At 59.3% G+C, this 26,352-nt stretch overlaps 1 non-coding gene and 5 pseudogenes across 1 annotated transcript; all 6 read left to right on the top strand.

Moving 5' to 3' along the window:
* The first annotated feature begins 5,970 nt into the window (after positions 1-5,970).
* On the top strand, positions 5,971-6,089 carry LOC134630031 (5S ribosomal RNA; annotated as a pseudogene).
* Positions 6,090-7,982: 1,893 nt separating this feature from the next.
* LOC134630030 (5S ribosomal RNA) lies at positions 7,983-8,101 on the top strand (annotated as a pseudogene).
* A 3,691-nt stretch (positions 8,102-11,792) lies between these two features.
* Positions 11,793-11,911, top strand: LOC134630190 (5S ribosomal RNA). Its single transcript, XR_010094252.1, has one exon. It is a non-coding gene; the product is annotated as a 5S ribosomal RNA (ribosomal RNA).
* Positions 11,912-15,210: 3,299 nt separating this feature from the next.
* LOC134629903 (5S ribosomal RNA) lies at positions 15,211-15,329 on the top strand (annotated as a pseudogene).
* A 2,909-nt stretch (positions 15,330-18,238) lies between these two features.
* On the top strand, positions 18,239-18,357 carry LOC134629960 (5S ribosomal RNA; annotated as a pseudogene).
* Positions 18,358-25,249: 6,892 nt separating this feature from the next.
* On the top strand, positions 25,250-25,368 carry LOC134629959 (5S ribosomal RNA; annotated as a pseudogene).
* Positions 25,369-26,352: the final 984 nt, after the last annotated feature.

Here is a 26,352-nt window from a genome sequence, read left to right as displayed (position 1 = left end):
GGTGTTGGTGTCCATTAATGAGGCCACATTAACGACATTCCTTTTGGCTGTTTTCAGCAATGTCTTGTGCTGCCGGGTGAGGCCATCCGCACCACACCGAGGCCTATTCTGCTAACATAGGTCATCTAAATTACACCAGGGCCTGTGGCCTGCGCTGACGCCGTCTACATTACACCAGGGCCTGTGCTTCTGGCTGAGACCATGGACACCACACCAGGACCTGTGCTGCTGGCTGAGGCTTTGGACACCACCCCAGGGCCTGTGGCTCTGGCTGAGGCCATTTACACCACACAGGGCCTGTGCTTCTGGCTGTGGACCTGTGCAGCCAGCTTAGGCCACCTTCACCACACCAGGGCCTGTGCTTCTGGCTGTGGACCTCTGCAGCCAGGTTAGGCCACCTACACCACACCAGGGCCTGTAGCTCTGGCTGAAGCCGTCTACATCACACCAGGTCCTGTGCTTCTGGTTGTGGACCTGTGCAGCCAGCTTAGGCCACCTACACCACGCCAGGGCCTGTGCTTCTGGCTGTGGACCTGTGCAGCCAGCTTAGGCCACCTACACCACACCAGGGCCTGTGGCTCTGGCTGAGGCCGTCTACATCACACCAGGGCCTGTGCTACTGGCTGAGGCCATGGACACCACACCAAGACCTGTGCTGCTGGCTGAAGCTATGGACACCACACCAGGGCATTTGGCTCTGGCTGAGGCCATGAACACCACACCAGGGCCTGTGGCTCTGGCTGAGGCCAGCTACACCACACCACGGCCAGTGCATCTGGCTGAGGCTATGGACACCACACCAGGGCCTGTAGTGCTGGCTGTGGACCTGTGCAGCCAGCTTAGGCCACCTACACCACACCATGGCCTGTGGCTCTGGCTGAAGCAGTCTACATCACACCAGGGCCTGTGCTACTGGCTGAGACCATGCACACCACAAAGGGCCTGTGGTGCTGACTGAGGCAACCTACACCACAACAGGGCCTGTGGCTCCTGATGAGGCCATCTACAACACACCAAGGGCCTGTGTCTCTGGCTGAGACCATCTACACCACACCAGGGCCTGTGCCTCTAGCTGAGGCCATGTACACCACACCAGGGCCTGTGCTGCTGGCTGTGGACCTGTGCAGCCAGCTTAGGCCACCTACACCACACCAGGGCCTGTGCTACTGGCTGAGGCCATGGACACCACACCAGGACCTGTGCTGCTGGCTGAGGCTATGGACACCACCCCAGAGCCTTTGGATCTGGCTGAGGCCATGTACACCACACACGGCCTGTGGCTCTGGATGAGGCCGTCTACAACACACCAAGGGCTGTACTACTGGATGAGGCCATGTTTATCACCCCAGGGCCTGTGCTGCTGGCTGAGGCCAACTACACCACACAAGGGCCTGTGTCTCTGGCTGAGATCATCTACACCACACCAGGGCCTGTGCCTCTAGCTGAGGCCATGTACACCACACCAGGGCTTGTGCTGCTGGCTGTGGACCTGTGCGGCCAGCTTAGGCCACCTACACCACACCAGGGCCTGTGCTACTGGCTGAGGCTATGGACACCACACCAGTGCCTGTGGCTCTGGCTGAGGCCATGTACACCACCCCCGGGCCTTTGATGCTGGCTGAGGTCATGAACACCACACCAGGTCCTGTGGCTCTGGCTGAGGCCATCTACATCACACCAGGGCCAGTGTTTCTGGCTGAGGCGATGGACACCACACCAGGACCTGTGCTGCTGGCTGAGGCCAACTACACCACACCAGGAGCTGTGCTGCTGGCTGAGCTATGGACACCACACCAGGGCCTGTGCTGCTTGCTGTGGGCCTGTAGCTCTGGCTTAGGCCATGAACACCACACCAAGGTCTGTGGCTCTGGCTGAGGCAATCTACAACACAACATGGCCAGTGCTTCCGGATGTGGACCTGTGCAGCCAGCTTAGGACACCTACACCACACCAAGGCCTGTGGCTCTGTCTGAGGCCGTCTACACCACACCAGGACCTGTGCTACTGGCTGAGGCCATGGACACCTCTTCAGGGCCTGTGGCTTTGTCTGAGGCCATGGACACCTCTTCAGGGCCTGTGGCTTTGTCTGAGGCCATGTACAGCACACCAGGGCCTGTGGCTCTGGATGAGTTCGTCTACAACACACCAAGGACTGTGCTGCTGGATGAGGCAATGTTCATCACACCAGGGCCTGTGCGGCTGGCTGAGGCTATGGACACCACACCAGGGCCTGTGGTGCTGGCTGAGGCCAACTACACCAAACAAGGGCCTGTGGCTCTGTCTGAGGCCATCTACACCACACCAGGGCCAGTGCTTCTGGCTGAGGCCATGGACACCACACCAGGGCCTGTGCTTCTGGCTGTGGACCTGTGCAGCCAGCTTAGGCCACCTACACCACACCAGGGCCTGTGCTTCTGGCTGTGGACCTGTGCAGCCAGGTTAGGCCACCTACACCACACCAGGGCCTGTGGCTCTGGCTGAAGCCGTCTACATCACACCAGGTCCTGTGCTTCTGGTTGTGGACCTGTGCAGCCAGGTTAGGCCACCTACACCACGCCAGGGCCTGTGCTTCTGGCTGTGGACCTGTGCAGCCAGCTTAGGCCACCTACACCACACCAGGGCCTGTGGCTCTGGCTGAGGCCGTCTACATCACACCAGGGCCTGTGCTACTGGCTGAGGCCATGGACACCACACCAAGACCTGTGCTGCTGGCTGAAGCTATGGACACCACACCAGGGCATTTGGCTCTGGCTGAGGCCATGAACACCACACCAGGGCCTGTGGCTCTGGCTGAGGCCAGCTACACCACACCACGGCCAGTGCATCTGGCTGAGGCCATGGACACCACACCAGGGCCTGTACTGCTGGCTGTGGACCTGTGCAGCCAGCTTAGGCCACCTACACCACACCATGGCCTGTGGCTCTGGCTGAAGCAGTCTACATCACACCAGGGCCTGTGCTACTGGCTGAGGCCATGCACACCACACAGGGCCTGTGCTGCTGACTGAGGCAACCTACACCACAACAGGGCCTGTGGCTCCTGATGAGGCCATCTACAACACACCAAGGGCCTGTGCCTCTAGCTGAGGCCATGTACACCACACCAGGGCCTGTGCTGCTGGCTGTGGACCTGTGCAGCCAGCTTAGGCCACCTACACCACACCAGGGCCTGTGCTACTGGCTGAGGCCATGGACACCACACCAGGACCTGTGCTGCTGGCTGAGGCTATGGACACCACCCCAGAGCCTTTGGATCTGGCTGAGGCCATGTATACCACACACGGCCTGTGGCTCTGGATGAGGCCGTCTACAACACACCAAGTGCTGTACTACTGGATGAGGCCATGTTTATCACCCCAGGGCCTGTGCTGCTGGCTGAGGCCAACTACACCAAACAAGGGCCTGTGGCTCTGTCTGAGGCCATCTACACCACACCAGGGCCAGTGCTTCTGGCTGAGGCCATGGACACCACACCAGGGCCTGTGCTTCTGGCTGTGGACCTGTGCAGCCAGCTTAGGCCACCTACACCACACCAGGGCCTGTGCTTCTGGCTGTGGACCTGTGCAGCCAGGTTAGGCCACCTACACCACACCAGGGCCTGTGGCTCTGGCTGAAGCCGTCTACATCACACCAGGTCCTATGCTTCTGGTTTTGGACCTGTGCAGCCAGGTTAGGCCACCTACACCACGCCAGGGCCTGTGCTTCTGGCTGTGGACCTGTGCAGCCAGCTTAGGCCACCTACACCACACCAGGGCCTGTGGCTCTGGCTGAGGCCGTCTACATCACACCAGGGCCTGTGCTACTGGCTGAGGCCATGGACACCACACCAAGACCTGTGCTGCTGGCTGAAGCTATGGACACCACACCAGGGCATTTGGCTCTGGCTGAGGCCATGAACACCACACCAGGGCCTGTGGCTCTGGCTGAGGCCAGCTACACCACACCACGGCCAGTGCATCTGGCTGAGGCCATGGACACCACACCAGGGCCTGTACTGCTGGCTGTGGACCTGTGCAGCCAGCTTAGGCCACCTACACCACACCATGGCCTGTGGCTCTGGCTGAAGCAGTCTACATCACACCAGGGCCTGTGCTACTGGCTGAGGCCATGCACACCACACAGGGCCTGTGCTGCTGACTGAGGCAACCTACACCACAACAGGGCCTGTGGCTCCTGATGAGGCCATCTACAACACACCAAGGGCCTGTGCCTCTAGCTGAGGCCATGTACACCACACCAGGGCCTGTGCTGCTGGCTGTGGACCTGTGCAGCCAGCTTAGGCCACCTACACCACACCAGGGCCTGTGCTACTGGCTGAGGCCATGGACACCACACCAGGACCTGTGCTGCTGGCTGAGGCTATGGACACCACCCCAGAGCCTTTGGATCTGGCTGAGGCCATGTATACCACACACGGCCTGTGGCTCTGGATGAGGCCGTCTACAACACACCAAGGGCTGTACTACTGGATGAGGCCATGTTTATCACCCCAGGGCCTGTGCTGCTGGCTGAGGCCAACTACACCACACAAGGGCCTTTGTCTCTGGCTGAGATCATCTACACCACACCAGGGCCTGTGCCTCTAGCTGAGGCCATGTACACCACACCAGGGCTTGTGCTGCTGGCTGTGGACATGTGCAGCCAGCTTAGGCCACCTACACCACACCAGGGCTTGTGCTACTGGCTGAGGCCAGGGACACCACACCAAGGCCTGTGCTGCTGGCTGAGGCTAGGGACACCACACCAGTGCCTGTGGCTCTGGCTGAGGCCATTTACACCACCCCCGGGCCTTTGATGCTGGCTGAGGTCATGAACACCACACCAGGTCCTGTGGCTCTGGCTGAGGCCATCTACATCACACCAGGGCCAGTGTTTCTGGCTGAGGCGATGGACACCACACCAGGACCTGTGCTGCTGGCTGAGGCCAACTACACCACAACAGGAGCTGTGCTGCTGGCTGAGCTATGGACACCACACCAGGGCCTGTGCTGCTTGCTGTGGGCCTGTAGCTCTGGCTTAGGCCATGAACACCACACCAAGGTCTGTGGCTCTGGCTGAGGCAATCTACAACACAACAGGGCCTGTGCTTCCGGATGTGGACCTGTGCAGCCAGCTTAGGCCACCTACACCACACCAAGGCCTGTGGCTCTGTCTGAGGCCGTCTACACCACACCAGGACCTGTGCTACTGGCTGAGGCCATGGACACCTCTTCAGGGCCTGTGGCTTTGTCTGAGGCCATGTACACCACACCAGGGCCTGTGGCTCTGGATGAGGTCGTCTACAACACACCAAGGACTGTGCTGCTGGATGAGGCAATGTTCATCACACCAGGGCCTGTGCGGCTGGCTGAGGCTATGGACACCACACCAGGGCCTGTGGTGCTGGCTGAGGCCAACTACACCAAACAAGGGCCTGTGGCTCTGTCTGAGGCCATCTACACCACACCAGGGCCAGTGCTTCTGGCTGAGGCCATGGACACCACACCAGGGCCTGTGCTGCTGGCTGAGGCCATGGACACCACACCAGGACCTGTGCTGCTGGCTGAGGCCAACTACACCCCACCAGGGCATGTGGCTCTGTCTGAGGCCATCTACACCACACCAGGGCCAGTGCTTCTGGCTGAGGCCATGGACACCACAACAGGGCCTGTGCTGTTGGCTGAGGCTATGGACACCACACCAGTGCCTGTGGCTCTGGCTGAGGCCATGTACACCACCCCCGGGCCTTTGATGCTGGCTGAGGCCAACTACACCACACCAGGTCCTGTGGCTCTGGCTGAGGCCATTTACACCACACCAGGGCCTGTGTTGCTGATCAAAGGCTAAAATGAGTCCTTTGGTTAGGGTATTAGGCAAGCATGCAGTTACCATTAACACTGTAGTTAAATTGGAGGCTTGTGTTCGTAACTGCGAGTATTGGCCACCTCACTACTTGATACCATAAATTGACGCTTTGTGCTGACGCCAGCAGCTTACGGCCATACCGCCTTGCCAAAGCCTGATCTCGTCTGATCTCGGAAGCTATGCAAGGTTGGGCTTGGTTAGTACTTGGATGGGAGACTGCCTGGGAATACCAGGTGCTGTAAGAATTTGCTTTTCATGTCACTGAGCTGATTTTGATCCAGAGAAGGAGGGTGTTGGTGTCCATTAATGAGGCCACATTAACGACATTCCTTTTGGCTGTTTTCAGCAATGTCTTGTGCTGCCGGGTGAGGCCATCCGCACCACACCGAGGCCTATTCTGCTAACATAGGTCATCTAAATTACACCAGGGCCTGTGGCCTGCGCTGACGCCGTCTACATTACACCAGGGCCTGTGCTTCTGGCTGAGACCATGGACACCACACCAGGACCTGTGCTGCTGGCTGAGGCTTTGGACACCACCCCATGGCCTGTGGCTCTGGCTGAGGCCATTTACACCACACACGGCCTGTGGCTCTGGATGAGGCCGTCTACAACACACCAAGGGCTGTACTACTGGATGAGGCCATGTTTATCACCCCAGGGCCTGTGCTGCTGGCTGAGGCCAACTACACCACACAAGGGCCTTTGTCTCTGGCTGAGATCATCTACACCACACCAGGGCCTGTGCCTCTAGCTGAGGCCATGTACACCACACCAGGGCTTGTGCTGCTGGCTGTGGACATGTGCAGCCAGCTTAGGCCACCTACACCACACCAGGGCTTGTGCTACTGGCTGAGTCCAGGGACACCACACCAAGGCCTGTGCTGCTGGCTGAGGCTAGGGACACCACACCAGTGCCTGTGGCTCTGGCTGAGGCCATTTACACCACCCCCGGGCCTTTGATGCTGGCTGAGGTCATGAACACCACACCAGGTCCTGTGGCTCTGGCTGAGGCCATCTACATCACACCAGGGCCAGTGTTTCTGGCTGAGGCGATGGACACCACACCAGGACCTGTGCTGCTGGCTGAGGCCAACTACACCACAACAGGAGCTGTGCTGCTGGCTGAGCTATGGACACCACACCAGGTCCTGTGCTGCTTGCTGTGGGCCTGTAGCTCTGGCTTAGGCCATGAACACCACACCAAGGTCTGTGGCTCTGGCTGAGGCAATCTACAACACAACAGGGCCTGTGCTTCCGGATGTGGACCTGTGCAGCCAGCTTAGGCCACCTACACCACACCAAGGCCTGTGGCTCTGTCTGAGGCCGTCTACACCACACCAGGACCTGTGCTACTGGCTGAGGCCATGGACACCTCTTCAGGGCCTGTGGCTTTGTCTGAGGCCATGTACACCACACCAGGGCCTGTGGCTCTGGATGAGGTCGTCTACAACACACCAAGGACTGTGCTGCTGGATGAGGCAATGTTCATCACACCAGGGCCTGTGCGGCTGGCTGAGGCTATGGACACCACACCAGGGCCTGTGGTGCTGGCTGAGGCCAACTACACCAAACAAGGGCCTGTGGCTCTGTCTGAGGCCATCTACACCACACCAGGGCCAGTGCTTCTGGCTGAGGCCATGGACACCACACCAGGGCCTGTGCTGCTGGCTGAGGCCATGGACACCACACCAGGACCTGTGCTGCTGGCTGAGGCCAACTACACCCCACCAGGGCATGTGGCTCTGTCTGAGGCCATCTACACCACACCAGGGCCAGTGCTTCTGGCTGAGGCCATGGACACCACAACAGGGCCTGTGCTGTTGGCTGAGGCTATGGACACCACACCAGTGCCTGTGGCTCTGGCTGAGGCCATGTACACCACCCCCGGGCCTTTGATGCTGGCTGAGGCCAACTACACCACACCAGGTCCTGTGGCTCTGGCTGAGGCCATTTACACCACACCAGGGCCTGTGTTGCTGATCAAAGGCTAAAATGAGTCCTTTGGTTAGGGTATTAGGCAAGCATGCAGTTACCATTAACACTGTAGTTAAATTGGAGGCTTGTGTTCGTAACTGCGAGTATTGGCCACCTCACTACTTGATACCATAAATTGACGCTTTGTGCTGACGCCAGCAGCTTACGGCCATACCGCCTTGCCAAAGCCTGATCTCGTCTGATCTCGGAAGCTATGCAAGGTTGGGCTTGGTTAGTACTTGGATGGGAGACTGCCTGGGAATACCAGGTGCTGTAAGAATTTGCTTTTCATGTCACTGAGCTGATTTTGATCCAGAGAAGGAGGGTGTTGGTGTCCATTAATGAGGCCACATTAACGACATTCCTTTTGGCTGTTTTCAGCAATGTCTTGTGCTGCCGGGTGAGGCCATCCGCACCACACCGAAGCCTATTCTGCTAACATAGGTCATCTAAATTACACCAGGGCCTGTGGCCTGCGCTGACGCCGTCTACATTACACCAGGGCCTGTGCTTCTGGCTGAGACCATGGACACCACACCAGGACCTGTGCTGCTGGCTGAGGCTTTGGACACCACCCCAGGGCCTGTGGCTCTGGCTGAGGCCATTTACACCACACAGGGCCTGTGCTTCTGGCTGTGGACCTGTGCAGCCAGCTTAGGCCACCTACACCACACCAGGGCCTGTGGCTCTGGCTGAAGCCGTCTACATCACACCAGGTCCTGTGCTTCTGGTTGTGGACCTGTGCAGCCAGGTTAGGCCACCTACACCACGCCAGGGCCTGTGCTTCTGGTTGTGGACCTGTGCAGCCAGCTTAGGCCACCTACACCACACCAGGGCCTGTGGCTCTGGCTGAGGCCGTTTACATCACACCAGGGCCTGTGCTACTGGCTGAGGCCATGGACACCACACCAAGACCTGTGCTGCTGGCTGAAGCTATGGACACCACACCAGGGCATTTGGCTCTGGCTGAGGCCATGAACACCACACCAGGGCCTGTGGCTCTGGCTGAGGCCAGCTACACCACACCACGGCCAGTGCATCTGGCTGAGGCCATGGACACCACCCCATGGCCTGTGGCTCTGGCTGAGGCCATTTACACCACACCAGGACCTGTGCTGCTGGCTGAGGCTTTGGACACCACCCCATGGCCTGTGGCTCTGGCTGAGGCCATTTACACCACACAGGGCCTGTGCTTCTGGCTGTGGACCTGTGCAGCCAGCTTAGGCCACCTTCACCACACCAGGGCCTGTGCTTCTGGCTGTGGACCTGTGCAGCCAGGTTAGGCCACCTACACCACACCAGGGCCTGTGGCTCTGGCTGAAGCCGTCTACATCACACCAGGTCCTGTGCTTCTGGTTGTGGACCTGTGCAGCCAGGTTAGGCCACCTACACCACGCCAGGGCCTGTGCTTCTGGCTGTGGACCTGTGAAGCCAGCTTAGGCCACCTACACCACACCAGGGTCCTGTGGCTCTGGCTGAGGCCGTCTACATCACACCAGGGCCTGTGCTACTGGCTGAGGCCATGGACACCACACCAAGACCTGTGCTGCTGGCTGAAGCTATGGACACCACACCAGGGCATTTGGCTCTGGCTGAGGCCATGAACACCACACCAGGGCCTGTGGCTCTGGCTGAGGCCAGCTACACCACACCACGGCCAGTGCATCTGGTTGAGGCCATGGACACCACACCAGGGCCTGTACTGCTGGCTGTGGACCTGTGCAGCCAGCTTAGGCCACCTACACCACACCATGGCCTGTGGCTCTGGCTGAAGCAGTCTACATCACACCAGGGCCTGTGCTACTGGCTGAGGCCATGCACACCACACAGGGCCTGTGGTGCTGACTGAGGCAACCTACACCACAACAGGGCCTGTGGCTCCTGATGAGGCCATCTACAACACACCAAGGGCCTGTGTCTCTGGCTGAGACCATCTACACCACACCAGGGCCTGTGCCTCTAGCTGAGGCCATGTACACCACACCAGGGCCTGTGCTGCTGGCTGTGGACCTGTGCAGCCAGCTTAGGCCACCTACACCACACCAGGGCCTGTGCTACTGGCTGAGGCCATGGACACCACACCAGGACCTGTGCTGCTGGCTGAGGCTATGGACACCACCCCAGAGCCTTTGGATCTGGCTGAGGCCATGTACACCACACACGGCCTGTGGCTCTGGATGAGGCCGTCTACAACACACCAAGGGCTGTACTACTGGATGAGGCCATGTTTATCACCCCAGGGCCTGTGCTGCTGGCTGAGGCCAACTACACCACACAAGGGCCTGTGTCTCTGGCTGAGATCATCTACACCACACCAGGGCCTGTGCCTCTAGCTGAGGCCATGTACACCACACCAGGGCTTGTGCTGCTGGCTGTGGACATGTGCAGCCAGCTTAGGCCACCTACACCACACCAGGGCCTGTGCTACTGGCTGAGGCCATGGACACCACACCAAGGCCTGTGCTGCTGGCTGAGGCTATGGACACCACACCAGTGCCTGTGGCTCTGGCTTAGGCCATGTACACCACCCCCGGGCCTTTGATGCTGGCTGAGGTCATGAACACCACACCAGGTCCTGTGGCTCTGGCTGAGGCCATCTACATCACACCAGGGCCAGTGTTTCTGGCTGAGGCGATGGACACCACACCAGGACCTGTGCTGCTGGCTGAGGCCAACTACACCACAACAGGAGCTGTGCTGCTGGCTGAGCTATGGACACCACACCAGGGCCTGTGCTGCTTGCTGTGGGCCTGTAGCTCTGGCTTAGGCCATGAACACCACACCAAGGTCTGTGGCTCTGGCTGAGGCAATCTACAACACAACAGGGCCTGAGCTTCCGGATGTGGACCTGTGCAGCCAGCTTAGGCCACCTACACCACACCAAGGCCTGTGGCTCTGTCTGAGGCCGTCTACACCACACCAGGACCTGTGCTACTGGCTGAGGCCATGGACACCTCTTCAAGGCCTGTGGCTCTGTCTGAGGCCGTCTACACCACACCAGGACCTGTGCTACTGGCTGAGGCCATGGACACCTCTTCAGGGCCTGTGGCTTTGTCTGAGGCCATGTACACCACACCAGGGCCTGTGGCTCTGGATGAGGTCGTCTACAACACACCAAGGACTGTGCTGCTGGATGAGGCAGTGTTCATCACACCAGGGCCTGTGCGGCTGGCTGAGGCTATGGACACCACACAGGGCCTGTGCTGCTGACTGAGGCAACCTACACCACAACAGGGCCTGTGGCTCCTGATGAGGCCATCTACAACACACCAAGGGCCTGTGTCTCTGGCTGAGACCATCTACACCACACCAGGGCCTGTGCCTCTAGCTGAGGCCATGTACACCACACCAGGGCCTGTGCTGCTGGCTGTGGACCTGTGCAGCCAGCTTAGGCCATCTACACCACACCAGGGCCAGTGCTTCTGGCTGAGGCTATGGACACCACACCAGTGCCTGTGGCTCTGGCTGAGGCCATGTACACCACCCCCGGGCCTTTGATGCTGGCTGAGGCCAACTACACCACACCAGGACCTGTGCTGCTGGCTGAGGCCAACTACACCCCACCAGGGCATGTGGCTCTGTCTGAGGCCATCTACACCACACCAGGGCCAGTGCTTCTGGCTGAGGCCATGGACACCACAACAGGGCCTGTGCTGTTGGCTGAGGCTATGGACACCACACCAGTGCCTGTGGCTCTGGCTGAGGCCATGTACACCACCCCCGGGCCTTTGATGCTGGCTGAGGCCAACTACACCACACCAGGTCCTGTGGCTCTGGCTGAGGCCATTTACACCACACCAGGGCCTGTGTTGCTGATCAAAGGCTAAAATGAGTCCTTTGGTTAGGGTATTAGGCAAGCATGCAGTTACCATTAACACTGTAGTTAAATTGGAGGCTTGTGTTCGTAACTGCGAGTATTGGCCACCTCACTACTTGATACCATAAATTGACGCTTTGTGCTGACGCCAGCAGCTTACGGCCATACCGCCTTGCCAAAGCCCGATCTCGTCTGATCTCGGAAGCTATGCAAGGTTGGGCTTGGTTAGTACTTGGATGGGAGACTGCCTGGGAATACCAGGTGCTGTAAGCATTTGCTTTTCATGTCACTGAGCTGGTTTTGATCCAGAGAAGGAGGGTGTTGGTGTCCATTAATGAGGCCACATTAACGACATTCCTTTTGGCTGTTTTCAGCAATGTCTTGTGCTGCCGGGTGAGACCATCCGCACCACACCGAGGCCTATTCTGCTAACATAGGTCATCTAAATTACACCAGGGCCTGTGGCCTGCGCTGACGCCGTCTACATTACACCAGGGCCTGTGCTTCTGGCTGAGACCATGGACACCACACCAGGACCTGTGCTGCTGGCTGAGGCTTTGGACACCACCCCAGGGCCTGTGGCTCTGGCTGAGGCCATTTACACCACACAGGGCCTGTGCTTCTGGCTGTGGACCTGTGCAGCCAGGTTAGGCCACCTACACCACACCAGGGCCTGTGGCTCTGGCTGAGGCCGTCTACATCACACCAGGTCCTGTGCTTCTGGTTGTGGACCTGTGCAGCCAGGTTAGGCCACCTACACCACGCCAGGGCCTGTGCTTCTGGTTGTGGACCTGTGCAGCCAGCTTAGGCCACCTACACCACACCAGGGCCTGTGGCTCTGGCTGAGGCCGTCTACATCACACCAGGGCCTGTGCTACTGGCTGAGGCCATGGACACCACACCAAGACCTGTGCTGCTGGCTGAAGCTATGGACACCACACCAGGGCATTTGGCTCTGGCTGAGGCCATGAACACCACACCAGGGCCTGTGGCTCTGGCTGAGGCCAGCTACACCACACCACGGCCAGTGCATCTGGCTGAGGCCATGGACACCACACCAGGGCCTGTACTGCTGGCTGTGGACCTGTGCAGCCAGCTTAGGCCACCTACACCACACCATGGCCTGTGGCTCTGGCTGAAGCAGTCTACATCACACCAGGTCCTGTGCTACTGGCTGAGGCCATGCACACCACACAGGGCCTGTGGTGCTGACTGAGGCAACCTACACCACAACAGGGCCTGTGGCTCCTGATGAGGCCATCTACAACACACCAAGGGCCTGTGCCTCTAGCTGAGACCATCTACACCACACCAGGGCCTGTGCCTCTAGCTGAGGCCATGTACACCGCAACAGGGCCTGTGCTGCTGGCTGTGGACCTGTGCAGCCAGCTTAGGCCACCTACACCACACCAGGGCCTGTGCTACTGGCTGAGGCCATGGACACCACACCAGGACCTGTGCTGCTGGCTGAGGCTATGGACACCACCCCAGAGCCTTTGGATCTGGCTGAGGCCATGTACACCACACACGGCCTGTGGCTCTGGATGAGGCCGTCTACAACACACCAAGGGCTGTACTACTGGATGAGGCCATGTTTATCACCCCAGGGCCTGTGCTGCTGGCTGAGGCCAACTACACCACACAAGGGCCTGTGTCTCTGGCTGAGATCATCTACACCACACCAGGGCCTGTGCCTCTAGCTGAGGCCATGTACACCACACCAGGGCTTGTGCTGCTGGCTGTGGACCTGTGCAGCCAGCTTAGGCCACCTACACCACACCAGGGCCTGTGCTACTGGCTGAGGCCATTGACACCACACCAAGGCCTGTGCTGCTGGCTGAGGCTATGGACACCACACCAGTGCCTGTGGCTCTGGCTGAGGCCATGTACACCACCCCCGGGCCTTTGATGCTGGCTGAGGTCATGAACACCACACCAGGTCCTGTGGCTCTGGCTGAGGCCATCTACATCACACCAGGGCCAATGTTTCTGGCTGAGGCGATGGACACCACACCAGGACCTGTGCTGCTGGCTGAGGCCATGGACACCACACCAGGACCTGTGCTGCTGGCTGAGGCCAACTACACCACAACAGGAGCTGTGCTGCTGGCTGAGCTACGAACACCACACCAGGGCCTGTGCTGCTTGCTGTGGGCCTGTAGCTCTGGCTTAGGCCATGAACACCACACCAAGGTCTGTGGCTCTGGCTGAGGCAATCTACAACACAACAGGGCCAGTTCTTCCGGATGTGGACCTGTGCAGCTAGCTTAGGACATCTACACCACACCAAGGACTGTGGCTCTGTCTGAGGCCGTCTACACCACACCAGGACCTGTGCTACTGGCTGAGGCCATGGACACCTCTTCAGGGCCTGTGGCTTTGTCTGAGGCCATGGACACCTCTTCAGGGCCTGTGGCTTTGTCTGAGGCCATGTACACCACACCAGGGCCTGTGGCTCTGGATGAGTTCGTCTACAACACACCAAGGACTGTGCTTCTGGATGAGGCAATGTTCATCACACCAGGGCCTGTGCGGCTGGCTGAGACTATGGACACCACACCAGGGCCTGTGGTGCTGGCCGAGGCCAACTACACCAAACAAGGGCCTGTGGCTCTGTCTGAGGCCATCTACACCACACCAAGGTCTGTGGCTCTGGCTGAGGCAATCTACAACACAACAGGGCCTGTGCTTCCGGATGTGGACCTGTGCAGCCAGCTTAGGCCACCTACACCACACCAAGGCCTGTGGCTCTGTCTGAGGCCGTCTACACCACACCAGGACCTGTGCTACTGGCTGAGGCCATGGACACCTCTTCAGGGCCTGTGGCTTTGTCTGAGGCCATGTACACCACACCAGGGCCTGTGGCTCTGGATGAGGTCGTCTACAACACACCAAGGACTGTGCTGCTGGATGAGGCAATGTTCATCACACCAGGGCCTGTGCGGCTGGCTGAGGCTATGGACACCACACCAGGGCCTGTGGTGCTGGCTGAGGCCAACTACACCAAACAAGGGCCTGTGGCTCTGTCTGAGGCCATCTACACCACACCAGGGCCAGTGCTTCTGGCTGAGGCCATGGACACCACACCAGGGCCTGTGCTGCTGGCTGAGGCCATGGACACCACACCAGGACCTGTGCTGCTGGCTGAGGCCAACTACACCCCACCAGGGCATGTGGCTCTGTCTGAGGCCATCTACACCACACCAGGGCCAGTGCTTCTGGCTGAGGCCATGGACACCACAACAGGGCCTGTGCTGTTGGCTGAGGCTATGGACACCACACCAGTGCCTGTGGCTCTGGCTGAGGCCATGTACACCACCCCCGGGCCTTTGATGCTGGCTGAGGCCAACTACACCACACCAGGTCCTGTGGCTCTGGCTGAGGCCATTTACACCACACCAGGGCCTGTGTTGCTGATCAAAGGCTAAAATGAGTCCTTTGGTTAGGGTATTAGGCAAGCATGCAGTTACCATTAACACTGTAGTTAAATTGGAGGCTTGTGTTCGTAACTGCGAGTATTGGCCACCTCACTACTTGATATCATAAATTGACGCTTTGTGCTTACGCCAGCAGCTTACGGCCATACCGCCTTGCCAAAGCCCGATCTCGTCTGATCTCGGAAGCTATGCAAGGTTGGGCTTGGTTAGTACTTGGATGGGAGACTGCCTGGGAATACCAGGTGCTGTAAGAATTTGCTTTTCATGTCACTGAGCTGGTTTTGATCCAGAGAAGGAGGGTGTTGGTGTCCATTAATGAGGCCACATTAACGACATTCCTTTTGGCTGTTTTCAGCAATGTCTTGTGCTGCCGGGTGAGGCCATCCGCACCACACCGAGGCCTATTCTGCTAACATAGGTCATCTAAATTACACCAGGGCCTGTGGCCTGCGCTGACGCCGTCTACATTACACCAGGGCCTGTGCTTCTGGCTGAGACCATGGACACCACACCAGGACCTGTGCTGCTGGCTGAGGCTTTGGACACCACCCCATGGCCTGTGGCTCTGGCTGAGGCCATTTACACCACACAGGGCCTGTGCTTCTGGCTGTGGACCTGTGCAGCCAGCTTAGGCCACCTTCACCACACCAGGGCCTGTGCTTCTGGCTGTGGACCTGTGCAGCCAGGTTAGGCCACCTACACCACACCAGGGCCTGTGGCTCTGGCTGAAGCCGTCTACATCACACCAGGTCCTGTGCTTCTGGTTGTGGACCTGTGCAGCCAGGTTAGGCCACCTACACCACGCCAGGGCCTGTGCTTCTGGCTGTGGACCTGTGCAGCCAGCTTAGGCCACCTACACCACACCAGGGCCTGTGGCTCTGGCTGAGGCCGTCTACATCACACCAGGGCCTGTGCTACTGGCTGGGGCCATGGACACCACACCAAGACCTGTGCTGCTGGCTGAAGCTATGGACACCACACCAGGGCATTTGGCTCTGGCTGAGGCCATGAACACCACACCAGGGCCTGTGGCTCTGGCTGAGGCCAGCTACACCACACCACGGCCAGTGCATCTGGCTGAGGCCATGGACACCACACCAGGGCCTGTACTGCTGGCTGTGGACCTGTGCAGCCAGCTTAGGCCACCTACACCACACCATGGCCTGTGGCTCTGGCTGAAGCAGTCTACATCACACCAGGGCCTGTGCTACTGGCTGAGGCCATGCACACCACACAGGGCCTGTGGTGCTGACTGAGGCAACCTACACCACAACAGGGCCTGTGGCTCCTGATGAGGCCATCTACAACACACCAAGGGCCTGTGTCTCTGGCTGAGACCATCTACACCACACCAGGGCCTGTGCCTCTAGCTGAGGCCATGTACACCACACCAGGGCCTGTGCTGCTGGCTGTGGACCTGTGCAGCCAGCTTAGGCCACCTACACCACACCAGGGCCTGTGCTACTGGCTGAGGCCATGGACACCACACCAGGACCTGTGCTGCTGGCTGAGGCTATGGACACCACCCCAGAGCCTTTGGATCTGGCTGAGGCCATGTACACCACACACGGCCTGTGGCTCTGGATGAGGCCGTCTACAACACACCAAGGGCTGTACTACTGGATGAGGCCATGTTTATCACCCCAGGGCCTGTGCTGCTGGCTGAGGCCAACTACACCACACAAGGGCCTGTGTCTCTGGCTGAGATCATCTACACCACACCAGGGCCTGTGCCTCTAGCTGAGGCCATGTACACCACACCAGGGCTTGTGCTGCTGGCTGTGGACCTGTGCAGCCAGCTTAGGCCACCTACACCACACCAGGGCCTGTGCTACTGGCTGAGGCCATTGACACCACACCAAGGCCTGTGCTGCTGGCTGAGGCTATGGACACCACACCAGTGCCTGTGGCTCTGGCTGAGGCCATGTACACCACCCCCGGGCCTTTGATGCTGGCTGAGGTCATGAACACCACACCAGGTCCTGTGGCTCTGGCTGAGGCCATCTACATCACACCAGGGCCAGTGTTTCTGGCTGAGGCGATGGACACCACACCAGGACCTGTGCTGCTGGCTGAGGCCAACTACACCACAACAGGAGCTGTGCTGCTGGCTGAGGTATGGACACCACACCAGGGCCTGTGCTGCTTGCTGTGGGCCTGTAGCTCTGGCTTAGGCCATGAACACCACACCAAGGTCTGTGGCTCTGGCTGAGGCAATCTACAACACAACAGGGCCTGTGCTTCCGGATGTGGACCTGTGCAACCAGCTTAGGACACCTACACCACACCAAGGACTGTGGCTCTGTCTGAGGCCGTCTACACCACACCAGGACCTGTGCTACTGGCTGAGGCCATGGACACCTCTTCAGGGCCTGTGGCTTTGTCTGAGGCCATGGACACCTCTTCAGGGCCTGTGGCTTTGTCTGAGGCCATGTACACCACACCAGGGCCTGTGGCTCTGGATGAGTTCGTCTACAACACACCAAGGACTGTGCTGCTGGATGAGGCAATGTTCATCACACCAGGGCCTGTGCGGCTGGCTGAGGCTATGGACACCACACCAGGGCCTGTGGTGCTGGCCGAGGCCAACTACACCAAACAAGGGCCTGTGGCTCTGTCTGAGGCCATCTACACCACACCAGGGCCAGTGCTTCTGGCTGAGGCCATGGACACCACACCAGGGCCTGTGCTGCTGGCTGAGGCCATGGACACCACACCAGGACCTGTGCTGCTGGCTGAGGCCAACTACACCCCACCAGGGCATGTGGCTCTGTCTGAGGCCATCTACACCACACCAGGGCCAGTGCTTCTGGCTGAGGCCATGGACACCACAACAGGGCCTGTGCTGTTGGCTGAGGCTATGGACACCACACCAGTGCCTGTGGCTCTGGCTGAGGCCATGTACACCACCCCCGGGCCTTTGATGCTGGCTGAGGCCAACTACACCACACCAGGTCCTGTGGCTCTGGCTGAGGCCATTTACACCACACCAGGGCCTGTGTTGCTGATCAAAGGCTAAAATGAGTCCTTTGGTTAGGGTATTAGGCAAGCATGCAGTTACCATTAACACTGTAGTTAAATTGGAGGCTTGTGTTCGTAACTGCGAGTATTGGCCACCTCACTACTTGATACCATAAATTGACGCTTTGTGCTGACGCCAGCAGCTTACGGCCATACCGCCTTGCTAAAGCCTGATCTCGTCTGATCTCGGAAGCTATGCAAGGTTGGGCTTGGTTAGTACTTGGATGGGAGACTGCCTGGGAATACCAGGTGCTGTAAGAATTTGCTTTTCATGTCACTGAGCTGATTTTGATCCAGAGAAGGAGGGTGTTGGTGTCCATTAATGAGGCCACATTAACGACATTCCTTTTGGCTGTTTTCAGCAATGTCTTGTGCTGCCGGGTGAGGCCATCCGCACCACACCGAGGCCTATTCTGCTAACATAGGTCATCTAAATTACACCAGGGCCTGTGGCCTGCGCTGACGCCGTCTACATTACACCAGGGCCTGTGCTTCTGGCTGAGACCATGGACACCACACCAGGACCTGTGCTGCTGGCTGAGGCTTTGGACACCACCCCAGGGCCTGTGGCTCTGGCTGAGGCCATTTACACCACACAGGGCCTGTGCTTCTGGCTGTGGACCTGTGCAGCCAGCTTAGGCCACCTTCACCACACCAGGGCCTGTGCTTCTGGCTGTGGACCTCTGCAGCCAGGTTAGGCCACCTACACCACACCAGGGCCTGTAGCTCTGGCTGAAGCCGTCTACATCACACCAGGTCCTGTGCTTCTGGTTGTGGACCTGTGCAGCCAGCTTAGGCCACCTACACCACGCCAGGGCCTGTGCTTCTGGCTGTGGACCTGTGCAGCCAGCTTAGGCCACCTACACCACACCAGGGCCTGTGGCTCTGGCTGAGGCCGTCTACATCACACCAGGGCCTGTGCTACTGGCTGAGGCCATGGACACCACACCAAGACCTGTGCTGCTGGCTGAAGCTATGGACACCACACCAGGGCATTTGGCTCTGGCTGAGGCCATGAACACCACACCAGGGCCTGTGGCTCTGGCTGAGGCCAGCTACACCACACCACGGCCAGTGCATCTGGCTGAGGCTATGGACACCACACCAGGGCCTGTAGTGCTGGCTGTGGACCTGTGCAGCCAGCTTAGGCCACCTACACCACACCATGGCCTGTGGCTCTGGCTGAAGCAGTCTACATCACACCAGGGCCTGTGCTACTGGCTGAGACCATGCACACCACAAAGGGCCTGTGGTGCTGACTGAGGCAACCTACACCACAACAGGGCCTGTGGCTCCTGATGAGGCCATCTACAACACACCAAGGGCCTGTGTCTCTGGCTGAGACCATCTACACCACACCAGGGCCTGTGCCTCTAGCTGAGGCCATGTACACCACACCAGGGCCTGTGCTGCTGGCTGTGGACCTGTGCAGCCAGCTTAGGCCACCTACACCACACCAGGGCCTGTGCTACTGGCTGAGGCCATGGACACCACACCAGGACCTGTGCTGCTGGCTGAGGCTATGGACACCACCCCAGAGCCTTTGGATCTGGCTGAGGCCATGTACACCACACACGGCCTGTGGCTCTGGATGAGGCCGTCTACAACACACCAAGGGCTGTACTACTGGATGAGGCCATGTTTATCACCCCAGGGCCTGTGCTGCTGGCTGAGGCCAACTACACCACACAAGGGCCTGTGTCTCTGGCTGAGATCATCTACACCACACCAGGGCCTGTGCCTCTAGCTGAGGCCATGTACACCACACCAGGGCTTGTGCTGCTGGCTGTGGACCTGTGCGGCCAGCTTAGGCCACCTACACCACACCAGGGCCTGTGCTACTGGCTGAGGCTATGGACACCACACCAGTGCCTGTGGCTCTGGCTGAGGCCATGTACACCACCCTCGGGCCTTTGATGCTGGCTGAGGTCATGAACACCACACCAGGTCCTGTGGCTCTGGCTGAGGCCATCTACATCACACCAGGGCCAGTGTTTCTGGCTGAGGCGATGGACACCACACCAGGACCTGTGCTGCTGGCTGAGGCCAACTACACCACACCAGGAGCTGTGCTGCTGGCTGAGCTATGGACACCACACCAGGGCCTGTGCTGCTTGCTGTGGGCCTGTAGCTCTGGCTTAGGCCATGAACACCACACCAAGGTCTGTGGCTCTGGCTGAGGCAATCTACAACACAACATGGCCAGTGCTTCCGGATGTGGACCTGTGCAGCCAGCTTAGGACACCTACACCACACCAAGGCCTGTGGCTCTGTCTGAGGCCGTCTACACCACACCAGGACCTGTGCTACTGGCTGAGGCCATGGACACCTCTTCAGGGCCTGTGGCTTTGTCTGAGGCCATGGACACCTCTTCAGGGCCTGTGGCTTTGTCTGAGGCCATGTACAGCACACCAGGGCCTGTGGCTCTGGATGAGTTCGTCTACAACACACCAAGGACTGTGCTGCTGGATGAGGCAATGTTCATCACACCAGGGCCTGTGCGGCTGGCTGAGGCTATGGACACCACACCAGGGCCTGTGGTGCTGGCTGAGGCCAACTACACCAAACAAGGGCCTGTGGCTCTGTCTGAGGCCATCTACACCACACCAGGGCCAGTGCTTCTGGCTGAGGCCATGGACACCACACCAGGGCCTGTGCTTCTGGCTGTGGACCTGTGCAGCCAGCTTAGGCCACCTACACCACACCAGGGCCTGTGCTTCTGGCTGTGGACCTGTGCAGCCAGGTTAGGCCACCTACACCACACCAGGGCCTGTGGCTCTGGCTGAAGCCGTCTACATCACACCAGGTCCTGTGCTTCTGGTTGTGGACCTGTGCAGCCAGGTTAGGCCACCTACACCACGCCAGGGCCTGTGCTTCTGGCTGTGGACCTGTGCAGCCAGCTTAGGCCACCTACACCACACCAGGGCCTGTGGCTCTGGCTGAGGCCGTCTACATCACACCAGGGCCTGTGCTACTGGCTGAGGCCATGGACACCACACCAAGACCTGTGCTGCTGGCTGAAGCTATGGACACCACACCAGGGCATTTGGCTCTGGCTGAGGCCATGAACACCACACCAGGGCCTGTGGCTCTGGCTGAGGCCAGCTACACCACACCACGGCCAGTGCATCTGGCTGAGGCCATGGACACCACACCAGGGCCTGTACTGCTGGCTGTGGACCTGTGCAGCCAGCTTAGGCCACCTACACCACACCATGGCCTGTGGCTCTGGCTGAAGCAGTCTACATCACACCAGGGCCTGTGCTACTGGCTGAGGCCATGCACACCACACAGGGCCTGTGCTGCTGACTGAGGCAACCTACACCACAACAGGGCCTGTGGCTCCTGATGAGGCCATCTACAACACACCAAGGGCCTGTGCCTCTAGCTGAGGCCATGTACACCACACCAGGGCCTGTGCTGCTGGCTGTGGACCTGTGCAGCCAGCTTAGGCCACCTACACCACACCAGGGCCTGTGCTACTGGCTGAGGCCATGGACACCACACCAGGACCTGTGCTGCTGGCTGAGGCTATGGACACCACCCCAGAGCCTTTGGATCTGGCTGAGGCCATGTATACCACACACGGCCTGTGGCTCTGGATGAGGCCGTCTACAACACACCAAGGGCTGTACTACTGGATGAGGCCATGTTTATCACCCCAGGGCCTGTGCTGCTGGCTGAGGCCAACTACACCACACAAGGGCCTTTGTCTCTGGCTGAGATCATCTACACCACACCAGGGCCTGTGCCTCTAGCTGAGGCCATGTACACCACACCAGGGCTTGTGCTGCTGGCTGTGGACATGTGCAGCCAGCTTAGGCCACCTACACCACACCAGGGCCTGTGCTACTGGCTGAGGCCAGGGACACCACACCAAGGCCTGTGCTGCTGGCTGAGGCTAGGGACACCACACCAGTGCCTGTGGCTCTGGCTGAGGCCATTTACACCACCCCCGGGCCTTTGATGCTGGCTGAGGTCATGAACACCACACCAGGTCCTGTGGCTCTGGCTGAGGCCATCTACATCACACCAGGGCCAGTGTTTCTGGCTGAGGCGATGGACACCACACCAGGACCTGTGCTGCTGGCTGAGGCCAACTACACCACAACAGGAGCTGTGCTGCTGGCTGAGCTATGGACACCACACCAGGGCCTGTGCTGCTTGCTGTGGGCCTGTAGCTCTGGCTTAGGCCATGAACACCACACCAAGGTCTGTGGCTCTGGCTGAGGCAATCTACAACACAACAGGGCCTGTGCTTCCGGATGTGGACCTGTGCAGCCAGCTTAGGCCACCTACACCACACCAAGGCCTGTGGCTCTGTCTGAGGCCGTCTACACCACACCAGGACCTGTGCTACTGGCTGAGGCCATGGACACCTCTTCAGGGCCTGTGGCTTTGTCTGAGGCCATGTACACCACACCAGGGCCTGTGGCTCTGGATGAGGTCGTCTACAACACACCAAGGACTGTGCTGCTGGATGAGGCAATGTTCATCACACCAGGGCCTGTGCGGCTGGCTGAGGCTATGGACACCACACCAGGGCCTGTGGTGCTGGCTGAGGCCAACTACACCAAACAAGGGCCTGTGGCTCTGTCTGAGGCCATCTACACCACACCAGGGCCAGTGCTTCTGGCTGAGGCCATGGACACCACACCAGGGCCTGTGCTTCTGGCTGTGGACCTGTGCAGCCAGCTTAGGCCACCTACACCACACCAGGGCCTGTGCTTCTGGCTGTGGACCTGTGCAGCCAGGTTAGGCCACCTACACCACACCAGGGCCTGTGGCTCTGGCTGAAGCCGTCTACATCACACCAGGTCCTGTGCTTCTGGTTGTGGACCTGTGCAGCCAGGTTAGGCCACCTACACCACGCCAGGGCCTGTGCTTCTGGCTGTGGACCTGTGCAGCCAGCTTAGGCCACCTACACCACACCAGGGCCTGTGGCTCTGGCTGAGGCCGTCTACATCACACCAGGGCCTGTGCTACTGGCTGAGGCCATGGACACCACACCAAGACCTGTGCTGCTGGCTGAAGCTATGGACACCACACCAGGGCATTTGGCTCTGGCTGAGGCCATGAACACCACACCAGGGCCTGTGGCTCTGGCTGAGGCCAGCTACACCACACCACGGCCAGTGCATCTGGCTGAGGCCATGGACACCACACCAGGGCCTGTACTGCTGGCTGTGGACCTGTGCAGCCAGCTTAGGCCACCTACACCACACCATGGCCTGTGGCTCTGGCTGAAGCAGTCTACATCACACCAGGGCCTGTGCTACTGGCTGAGGCCATGCACACCACACAGGGCCTGTGCTGCTGACTGAGGCAACCTACACCACAACAGGGCCTGTGGCTCCTGATGAGGCCATCTACAACACACCAAGGGCCTGTGCCTCTAGCTGAGGCCATGTACACCACACCAGGGCCTGTGCTGCTGGCTGTGGACCTGTGCAGCCAGCTTAGGCCACCTACACCACACCAGGGCCTGTGCTACTGGCTGAGGCCATGGACACCACACCAGGACCTGTGCTGCTGGCTGAGGCTATGGACACCACCCCAGAGCCTTTGGATCTGGCTGAGGCCATGTATACCACACACGGCCTGTGGCTCTGGATGAGGCCGTCTACAACACACCAAGGGCTGTACTACTGGATGAGGCCATGTTTATCACCCCAGGGCCTGTGCTGCTGGCTGAGGCCAACTACACCACACAAGGGCCTTTGTCTCTGGCTGAGATCATCTACACCACACCAGGGCCTGTGCCTCTAGCTGAGGCCATGTACACCACACCAGGGCTTGTGCTGCTGGCTGTGGACATGTGCAGCCAGCTTAGGCCACCTACACCACACCAGGGCCTGTGCTACTGGCTGAGGCCAGGGACACCACACCAAGGCCTGTGCTGCTGGCTGAGGCTAGGGACACCACACCAGTGCCTGTGGCTCTGGCTGAGGCCATTTACACCACCCCCGGGCCTTTGATGCTGGCTGAGGTCATGAACACCACACCAGGTCCTGTGGCTCTGGCTGAGGCCATCTACATCACACCAGGGCCAGTGTTTCTGGCTGAGGCGATGGACACCACACCAGGACCTGTGCTGCTGGCTGAGGCCAACTACACCACAACAGGAGCTGTGCTGCTGGCTGAGCTATGGACACCACACCAGGGCCTGTGCTGCTTGCTGTGGGCCTGTAGCTCTGGCTTAGGCCATGAACACCACACCAAGGTCTGTGGCTCTGGCTGAGGCAATCTACAACACAACAGGGCCTGTGCTTCCGGATGTGGACCTGTGCAGCCAGCTTAGGCCACCTACACCACACCAAGGCCTGTGGCTCTGTCTGAGGCCGTCTACACCACACCAGGACCTGTGCTACTGGCTGAGGCCATGGACACCTCTTCAGGGCCTGTGGCTTTGTCTGAGGCCATGTACACCACACCAGGGCCTGTGGCTCTGGATGAGGTCGTCTACAACACACCAAGGACTGTGCTGCTGGATGAGGCAATGTTCATCACACCAGGGCCTGTGCGGCTGGCTGAGGCTATGGACACCACACCAGGGCCTGTGGTGCTGGCTGAGGCCAACTACACCAAACAAGGGCCTGTGGCTCTGTCTGAGGCCATCTACACCACACCAGGGCCAGTGCTTCTGGCTGAGGCCATGGACACCACACCAGGGCCTGTGCTGCTGGCTGAGGCCATGGACACCACACCAGGACCTGTGCTGCTGGCTGAGGCCAACTACACCCCACCAGGGCATGTGGCTCTGTCTGAGGCCATCTACACCACACCAGGGCCAGTGCTTCTGGCTGAGGCCATGGACACCACAACAGGGCCTGTGCTGTTGGCTGAGGCTATGGACACCACACCAGTGCCTGTGGCTCTGGCTGAGGCCATGTACACCACCCCCGGGCCTTTGATGCTGGCTGAGGCCAACTACACCACACCAGGTCCTGTGGCTCTGGCTGAGGCCATTTACACCACACCAGGGCCTGTGTTGCTGATCAAAGGCTAAAATGAGTCCTTTGGTTAGGGTATTAGGCAAGCATGCAGTTACCATTAACACTGTAGTTAAATTGGAGGCTTGTGTTCGTAACTGCGAGTATTGGCCACCTCACTACTTGATACCATAAATTGACGCTTTGTGCTGACGCCAGCAGCTTACGGCCATACCGCCTTGCTAAAGCCTGATCTCGTCTGATCTCGGAAGCTATGCAAGGTTGGGCTTGGTTAGTACTTGGATGGGAGACTGCCTGGGAATACCAGGTGCTGTAAGAATTTGCTTTTCATGTCACTGAGCTGATTTTGATCCAGAGAAGGAGGGTGTTGGTGTCCATTAATGAGGCCACATTAACGACATTCCTTTTGGCTGTTTTCAGCAATGTCTTGTGCTGCCGGGTGAGGCCATCCGCACCACACCGAGGCCTATTCTGCTAACATAGGTCATCTAAATTACACCAGGGCCTGTGGCCTGCGCTGACGCCGTCTACATTACACCAGGGCCTGTGCTTCTGGCTGAGACCATGGACACCACACCAGGACCTGTGCTGCTGGCTGAGGCTTTGGACACCACCCCAGGGCCTGTGGCTCTGGCTGAGGCCATTTACACCACACAGGGCCTGTGCTTCTGGCTGTGGACCTGTGCAGCCAGCTTAGGCCACCTTCACCACACCAGGGCCTGTGCTTCTGGCTGTGGACCTCTGCAGCCAGGTTAGGCCACCTACACCACACCAGGGCCTGTAGCTCTGGCTGAAGCCGTCTACATCACACCAGGTCCTGTGCTTCTGGTTGTGGACCTGTGCAGCCAGCTTAGGCCACCTACACCACGCCAGGGCCTGTGCTTCTGGCTGTGGACCTGTGCAGCCAGCTTAGGCCACCTACACCACACCAGGGCCTGTGGCTCTGGCTGAGGCCGTCTACATCACACCAGGGCCTGTGCTACTGGCTGAGGCCATGGACACCACACCAAGACCTGTGCTGCTGGCTGAAGCTATGGACACCACACCAGGGCATTTGGCTCTGGCTGAGGCCATGAACACCACACCAGGGCCTGTGGCTCTGGCTGAGGCCAGCTACACCACACCACGGCCAGTGCATCTGGCTGAGGCTATGGACACCACACCAGGGCCTGTAGTGCTGGCTGTGGACCTGTGCAGCCAGCTTAGGCCACCTACACCACACCATGGCCTGTGGCTCTGGCTGAAGCAGTCTACATCACACCAGGGCCTGTGCTACTGGCTGAGACCATGCACACCACAAAGG

Source organism: Pelmatolapia mariae, linkage group LG6 (genome assembly GCF_036321145.2).
Source record: "Pelmatolapia mariae isolate MD_Pm_ZW linkage group LG6, Pm_UMD_F_2, whole genome shotgun sequence".
NCBI classification, from domain to species: Eukaryota; Metazoa; Chordata; class Actinopteri; order Cichliformes; family Cichlidae; genus Pelmatolapia; species Pelmatolapia mariae.
Note: the sequence above shows the minus strand (reverse complement) of the source record. Positions and strands in the feature narration are given on the sequence as shown.